The sequence below is a fragment of the Pipistrellus hanaki genome, assembly GCF_964339955.1.
Source record: "Pipistrellus hanaki genome assembly, chromosome: 6".
In the NCBI taxonomy this organism is placed as follows: domain Eukaryota; kingdom Metazoa; phylum Chordata; class Mammalia; order Chiroptera; family Vespertilionidae; genus Pipistrellus; species Pipistrellus hanaki.
The window spans coordinates 62,387,667-62,396,542 of NC_140508.1; positions in this window are offsets into that span (position 1 = coordinate 62,387,667).

The following is an 8,876-nucleotide window of genomic DNA, read 5'->3' on the forward strand; positions in this document are numbered from 1 at the left end:
CTCACCTGAGGATATGTTTTTTTTTTTGTTTTTTTTTAAAATACGTTTTTATTTTTAAGAGCAAGGATGGGAGGAAGAGAGAGAAAGAGAAACATTGATCGGTTGCCTCTCTTCTACACCCCAACTGGAATGTAGAAGAGAGGCAACCTGGGCAGGCATTGGTCTACAAATTAAACCAGAGACCCTTTGGTGCACAGGGCAACACTCCAACCAACTGAGCCACACTGGCCAAGTCAACTCTCATTCTTATCATAATTCTGGAGTAGTCTGTCATTTTTCTCTGTCTAAAATTATATTTGGCTTCTAGCAATTGGACTGTGAGGTGCCTGGAACTTTATAATTTTTGAATCTATAATTGGTGCTGGAACTTTATAATTTTTGAATCTATGTTTCTCATCAAAATCCAGAGACTTAAGCCCAGCTGAGGTGGCTCAGGGACTTTTCATTGCTTCAGTCTGCAACACACGTGCCTTGTTTTTTTGTAGGTACAACGGACAGAATTGGTTACTGGCTAACTGCAATGTTGCCAAGAAGTATAGTCACTAGAAGAAGATTGAGCTCTAGCTGGTTTGGTTCAGTGGATAGTGCATCAGAACTGCAGACTGAAGAGTCCTGGGTTTGATTCTGGTCAAGGGCACATGCCGGGGTCATGGGTTCAATGGGCTCAATCCCGAGTGGTGGGCATGCAGGAGGCAGCCTATCAATGATTCTCTCTCATCATTGATGTTTCTATATCTCTTTCCCTCTCCTTTCCTCTCTGAAATCAATAATATATGTATATACATACTTAAATATATATATATTTATATATATTTCCATAAGTATTCTTATTTTTTTTCAAACCTTGCAGAAACAAGGCCACCAAAAATTTTGGTTGCCCCCCCCCCAAAAAAAAAATTGGGAGAGGGAAAGAGAGAGAGATTGTAAGTCTTATACATCTGTCTTAGAGGTACAAACTGTATAAATTGTCCCACATATATGAATACAATTTAAAATTTTATCATGAAAGAATATATGAAACCCTGGTTTGGCTCAGTGGATAGAGTCTCGGCCTGAGGACTGAAGAGTCTCAGATTTAATTGTGATCAAGGGCATATGCCCAAATAGGGGGCTTGCAGGAGGCAGCCGATCAATGATTCTGTCTCATCATTGATGTTTCTATCTCTCTTTCCCTCTCTTTCCCTCTCTTTCCCTCTCTGAAATAAATAAAAATATAATTTTAAAAAAGAATGAAGCTGACTTTCATTCATTTATGATTTGAACAAACGCATTTGCCAAAATGTATTAATCATGCATTCTAGTTAGACACAACAATGATCTAGGTACAGTGAGTAATGAAAAACATTGGCAGTGATTGTCTTCAAGTTTCCCAGAGATGGGAAAATTGTTTCTATATGGGAGTTCCTTATTCTAAACCTCTGACTGGAAGTAAACTTTAGTGGATGACACAATTTCCCTTCTCACCCCTGTCTTCCATCCATACATAAATAAGCCTCCCACATTATAAAAAAACCACACTGTTGATGCAGATGAAATGTGAGAAATGGAATCAATATGATGATGGATGAATCACAAAAATATATGCAGAAGTTTATTTCTGAATTTATTTGATTGCTATCGCAGATTACTCAATGAACATTGAGTTATTATTAGCAATTCTATCAGATGCCTGGAAAGCATCCATCACTGTGTGGTGCAGCCACTAACTGGCAGGAGTAGATGCTGTGTGGAAGAACCCACTACCGCGTCCTGAGCGTCACTAGAGAAAAATTACTAAATGGTAATTCATTGCAAAGGCCTGTACCCTACAAGGGCTTTATAAATAAAATGTCAGCATAATCATGTATTACAGATAGTGGCTAATAGAACATTTTTCATGAAACTTTCCAAGAATTAGAACTTATTCAGATAGAAATAAAATATCTATAATTTTAAAAAAATATATTTAAAAAAATATATTTTTATTGATTTCAGAGAGGAAGAGAGAGGGACAGAGATATAGAAACATTAAAGAGGCGAGAGAGGTTCATTGATCAGCTGCTTCCTGAACGCCTTACACAGGGGATCAAGCCCACAACCCAGGCATGTGCTCTGACTGGGAATTGAACCATGACCTCCTAGTTCATAGGTTCATAGGTTGATGCTCAATGACTGAGCCACACTGGCCGGACAAAAATATCTATCATTTATCCTTGTTGGAGTTCTAACTTATAATCATGAAAATCAATAATGTAATTTAAATTTACCTGCTCTTATTACCATAATCTGAATCATTATTAAATGAAACCAAATGCTGTGCTTTTCTTTATCTCTAAGTGGAAGTGCACATTCAATCTATTTTAAAACATTTTGCAAAGCAACATCACTTTCGGAAAACACTTGATAATTGCCTGGCAAGTTATCCTCTGATGGCCCAGTGCTATTCTTGTCATATTAGGAGCATCTTGACAGAGGAAAACCTCAGGGGATTAAATAAGCAACTGCCTCTGTGCTCTAAACAAGCCCAGACTCCTTCCTCTTGGCACATTTAGATGCTAAATTAGCTCAGTTTAGCCATCCTGGCTCTCCATCTGCTCCCACCTCTCTGCTGCACTCAGAGCCTGTGCCCTCACGTGCAGCCTAGATACAGACAAAGAGAAGCAGGTGGGGAGCGGAGCACCAAGCTGCAGGGGCATCCTAAGTTTCAGTACTATCTGTAAAGCCAGTGTTCAGCACTATCTCCCTAATTTTACACAGGAGCTGCTTGCACTTCTGCACTCCCAAGCCTAGGGGAGATGTTACAAATATGGAAGGGCCAGGATAGCAAGTGAGAACAGATCGACTCCTGTCAACAGACTGAACTGGAGCTTCCCAGCTAACGATCAGTTCTGATGAAACCCTGATTCGCCTCCCTAAGCCTCCATTCATTCAGCTCTTTGATTGCATTTCCATGTACAAAAGAGTAGCTAGAACACTTCAGAAGACATGGCCTAGGAAATGGGGAAGCAGTGTTCTGATCTGGACAAATAACAGAACAGGAGGAGCCTCAAGGAAGCTGGCAGGAGAAATGAAAAGTGCCAGATAGGAGTGTGAAAAAGAGAGACAGGAACACAGCACACCTCTGACACACTGGCACTCACTGGTGGGATGGGCCCTCGGGATTCCTAGGATCTGGACTTCCGGGCTGTTGGTGAACAGACTGGAAGAGTGCACTGTTCTGCACATGTGAACCTGGCAGAGGCAGTTTCTAGGCACAGCCAGGAGGGGTGAAGAGGGTGTAAAACCCCCTCAAAATGTCCAGGTGGTGATTCTCAGGCCTGGCCATACCCATTCAAAGTACAATAAGTCTGCCCAGCTGGCGTGGCTCAGTGGTTGAATGTTGACCTATGAATCAGGGGGGTCACAGTTTGATTCCTGGTTAGGGCATATGCCCAGGTTGTGGGCTCAATCCCCAGTGTGGGACATTCAGGAGGCAGCCGATCTGTGATTCTCTCTCATTACTAATATTTCTATCTCTCTCTTTCCTTCTTTCTTCCTCTCTGAAATCAATAATGATATATATACTTAAAAAAAATTAAAAAACACACACAGCTGAAACCGGTTTGGCTCAGTGGATAGAGAGTCGGCCTGTGGACTGGAAGGTCTGGGGTTCGATTCGGGTCAAGGGAATGTACCTTGGTTGTGGGCACATCCCCAGTAGGGGGTGTGCAAGAGGCAGCTGATCAATAATTCTCTCTCATCGATGTTTCTAACTCTCTATCCCTCTCTCTTCCTCTCTGTGAAAAATCAATAAAATATATTAAACACACACACACACACACACACACATACACACACACAAAGTACAGTAAGTCATCATTCAATGTCACTGATAGGTTTTGAAACTATAAGTGAAAAAAATGTATAACATAACCAATTTTACCAGAGTCTAGTTGATATAAATAAGAGCTAAGTTTCTACAGCATCTGATCAACATTATAAGGAAAGGACTTTGAATGAAATGATATTATTCAAGGACATGCTGTATGGTCTATGGGTCAGTATCAGCATTACCTGCAAGCTTATCCGAAATATGAGGACTTAGCCCCAATCTAGGCCCACTGAGTCAGAATCTCCATTCTTACAGATCTCCCAGGTGATGTGCGTTAGAGTTTGAGAAGCCCTGGTGTAGTGGGCAAGGCCCTGGGCTTGGCACTGGAAAATGCGACATCTTGGGTCAGTTCTGAGCTTTACCAGCTGTAGAAGCTCTGGCCACTGGGTTGATAGGTTGAAGTCTGGACTTGGTGGGTACTTTTTTTTTCTTCCTCCCCCCAACCTCCCCTCTTTTTTGGGGGTACTTTCAACCAGCATGTCTATAGTAGCTTTTCTGGCCTGGTCGTTCTCAGGTGGCCAGATTTCTTCCAAGGAGCTCCGGGTTTTAAGGCAAGTGTTCCCAAGAACTTCCCAGCTTTGGGAAGCTGCATGGCCTTCTATATTATAGCCTCACAAGCATCATACTGTCTCTATTAGTCTGCTACAGTTGCCATAACTAAGCCCCACAGACTGGGGGCTTAAACAAAAGACAATTATTTTCTCACAGTTCTGGAGGTTGGAAAGTCCAAGATCGAGGGCTGGTGCTTGGTAAGGACACTCCTCTTGGCTTGCAGATGGTTACCTTCTCACTGGTTCTCTCACCTGGCCTTTCTTCTGTGTGTGTGTGTGTGTGTGTGTGTGTGTGTGTGTGTGCGCGCGCGCGAGCGCGCGCAGAGAGAGAACTCTGGTCTCTCTCTTTTTTAAACTTAAAAAAGCAACCACCACCATATATATATATATATATATATATATATATATATATATATATATATATATATATTCAGAGAGGAAAGGAGAAGGAAAGAGAGACAGAAACATCAATGCTATCTATTGAGAACTATTGATTGGCTGCATGAACCCTTGCATGAACCCCATTAGGGATGAAGCTCAAAACTCAGGCATATACCGTGACCAGGAACTGAGCCAGGACCTCCTGGTTCATAGGTAAAAATTCAACCACTGAGCCTTGCCTACCGGCTCTATCTCTCTTCTTATAAGGACACCAGCTTTATTTAGATTATGACCCCTCTCTAGTGACCTTACTTAACATTAATTACCTCCCTAAGGACCAATCTCCAAATACAGTCACAAGGGCTTCAACATATGAATTTTGGGGACACAATTTGGTCTAAACAGTATCACTTCCACAATGTGAAGCTGTCACAAGCCTGCCTAGCTCTATCCCGCAGGAGGGAAGGTGGAGGGAGGTCTGGAGGGATAAGTGGTGTTAGATGGAGACTTGACCTGAGGTGTTGAACACAATACAGTGTACAGATGATGTGTTGTAGAATTGTGCACCTGAAACCTGTATAATTTTGTTAACCAGTGTCATCCCAATAAATTCAATAAAAAATATCACTTCATAGCTTTATTTATAACTGTCCCAAAATGTAAACAATCCAAAATTCCATCATCATCAAAATGAACAAATAAATTGTGATCTATTCATATAATCAAATACTACTCAGCAATAAAAAGGAACTCTGGGTGAATTTCAAAAAATTTCTGTTGTGATGGAAATGTTATGTATCTTGTGATGGAAATGTATCTTGTTTTTCACAGTTATATACATTTGTATATAACTGTGAAAAACCTTTAAACTAAACACCTAAGATATGGACATTTTATTTTCACATGGATGATTTCTCTATTTGCGCAAGTGCTCGCACACACACCCGCACCCCCCTACACCCACCTGCACATACGTGCATGAGCGTGCGCACGCGTGTGCACACACACACACACACACACACACACACACAATAAAGATGCCTGGATGCTACTCCCAGAGATTCTGGTTCAGATAATTTGGGGTATATCCTGAGAAAGAGAATCTTCAAAAGTTCTCCTCATGACTCCAAAGTAAAGCAAAGGTTGAGGCACCAGACTGGTACAAGATGTTTGCGTGGCAGGAGAGGCCTATGTAACATCCTTCCGTAGAACACAGTTCCTGTAGTATGTATGTTTCTTATTGCTGCTGTAACAAATTACCATAAATTTAGTAGATTAAAACAACCCAAGTTTGCTAAAACCGGTTTGGCTCAGTGGATAGAATGTCGGCCTGCGGACTGAAAGATCCCAGGTTCGATTCAGGTCAAGGGCATGTACCTTGGTTGCGGACACATCCCCAGTAGGTGGTGTGTAAGAGGCAGCTGATCAATGTTTCTAACTCTCTATCCCTCCCTCTTCCTCTCTGTAAAAAAAATCAATAAAATATATTTAAAAAAAACAAAAACAACCCAAGTTTATTCTCTTATAGTTCTAGAGGTCAGAAGTTCAAAAGGAGTCTTAAGGTGCTAAAATCAAGATGTCATAAGAGCCATATTTCTACTGGAGGATCCAAGAGACTGTTACCTGTCTCTTCCAGTTTTAGAGGCCATCCACAATCCTTGTCTTGGGTGCAATTCACACTGATCTCTGCTTCTCAGTATATCACATTTTCCTCTGTCCCTTACCCTTTTGCATCTCCCTAATATGGACCGTTGTGATGACATTGGGCTCACCTGGATTATCCAAGATAATCTCCCCTTCTCAAGACCTTAAACTTAATCACATCTACCCAGTACCTGTACCATGAACAGAATTATTCATGGGATCTAGGGATTAGGTTGTGGACATATTTGAAGGGCCTGCCACACTATGCTGTTTAAAATGCAATTTTTGGAAGTCAGAGAGAAGACTGACTCCTCACCTAGAATACTGAAACCCAGAAGGCTTAGCAGATTTCCACAGCTATCTCAAGCTATTTCTTAAAAGTGACCTGCAAAAAATATTTTGTATCTCTCTAGAGTCTAGACTATAGCATTACACGTCAGCTGTCCCAAATAACCAGGCCCTAGGGTAGTGATCAAATTAACTGAAAACTCAATTTCCTTCTTCAGGTCCCAGTACAACAAGCCCCATTACAGCGTGAGAATTTAAGAACAGTAACTGCCCTCTGTTATAAGGAGAAGAGGAAGTGCAAACATCACTCAAAGAGGTAGAGAAGAATATCTGCGGAGGCATGCATTCTCAGCTCTCCCTTTACAGAAGAATTGGAAGTGATCACCACTCATTCTTAGAACAACGTGTGTTGACAGGATCCATTGTAATGCCTTTATGGTGGCATTCTCTCTCTTTCTCTCTCTCTTCCTCCCTGCGCCCTACCCTGCCCCCCTAGATGTTTTTTTTGAGGGTTTATTTTGTGCCAGGCAAAATATGCTCTGAAATAAAGTGTTCTTCCTTTCCTACTCTCTCCCATTCTTCCAATTTCCTCCAGATGAATATTCCTAAAATACCCCTTTTCTATATTATTTCCCTCTGTCACTTGGGGTCCTGTCTTGTCTATGCAAATTCCCTCTCTCCCCCCATGACTCACAACATAAACCTCAAATTCTAGCCAAACTAATCTAAATAGAGATACTTAACTGTTTTCTACTTTGTTGCTTAAATTCTTAGCAACCATCCTTGGGTAAAAATTGCTAACCCTGCTATTTGGGTTTTGTACTTACTTGTTTGATAAAACAGATAAAGTTATTTTGATTTTCTGAACTTATGTATGATTGAATACTCCATTGATGGTGGTTTTGAATATCCTATTGATTGTGATCTCACTGGTCATGGAAGCACATTCTTCTGGGAACCAGGACAGTTCAATTATCCTAAATGGTCTCAGTAGCTACAGATAAGGAGTTTCAGTTGACTCAGTGTCCCGGAATCTGGACAGCACAATTATTCTAAATTGCCCCAGTGGTCCCAGATAATGTGTTTCTGTTGATTCAGTGATTCGTAGATACTTTAGATAACTAACTGGCTCATCTCACTTCTGTAAAAATGCTTTTCATGAAACAGGTTCCTTGAGATATTCTGCCAATATAAACCAGATGTGGCAAGATGTTCGGGGCTGCGAGTTCTGGAGCGCTTTAGCCCCTCGTATGCTGCTGGCCTTTAATAAATGACTTTAAAATTCAACTTCTTGAGGCGTCGTTTGGAAGATGGGGGTTACAATACAACAGTGTCACAACTGAGGACACTGAGGCTGCTAGTCAGTCCTGGACACCCACATTGCACAGAGCCTTCTCCCTCATCCTGCTCAAGGCCACTATCTCCCACTCAGTCCGGCTATACCATGCCACATCTTCCTCTTCTTATCCAAACTCCAAGACTGGTTTGTTCTGTTAGATCCCTGGTCAAATGACAATCACCCAGAGGGTCAAACGTCATTCTAGGACAGTCATCGTCGGCAAATTCACTAGTCAACAGAGCCAAATATCAACAGTACAAAGATTGAAATTTCTTTTGAGAGCCAAATTTTTAAAACTTAAACTTCTAACGCCACTACTTCAAAATAGACTCGCCCAGTCTGTGGTATTTTGTGGAAGAGCCACACTCAAAGGGCCAAAGAGCCGCAGTTTGCCGACCACGGTTCTAGGAGAAGGTTAGGCCCTTGAAGCTTATTCATGGAAGTGTGAGCAGTCCCAGAATTTCAGTTAAGAAACTATTGGACTGGGTCATCTGGCTGCAGAATCACATTTCTTTCAGAGGTCCTTTTAACAAATAAAAGTCCACTATTCTATCATTTTTGCCCCTGTTGTGACTTTTTAATATATAATACAAATTGTAGCAGGAAGTAAAGATCCCAGGAAAGTAACCATGGATGACTTATCCTTCCCATATACTCAAAAACTATAGGCATCCTGGTACTGGAACCCAGAGTCTTGGCATTGCAATCCCAAACTGCACTCTAAACCTTGACAGGAAAGAGATTAGCCCTGAATGCTGTTGCTTATTCACTAAGAGAGAGGCTGGTTATGGGCACATCCCCAGTGGGGGGTGTGTAAGAGGAC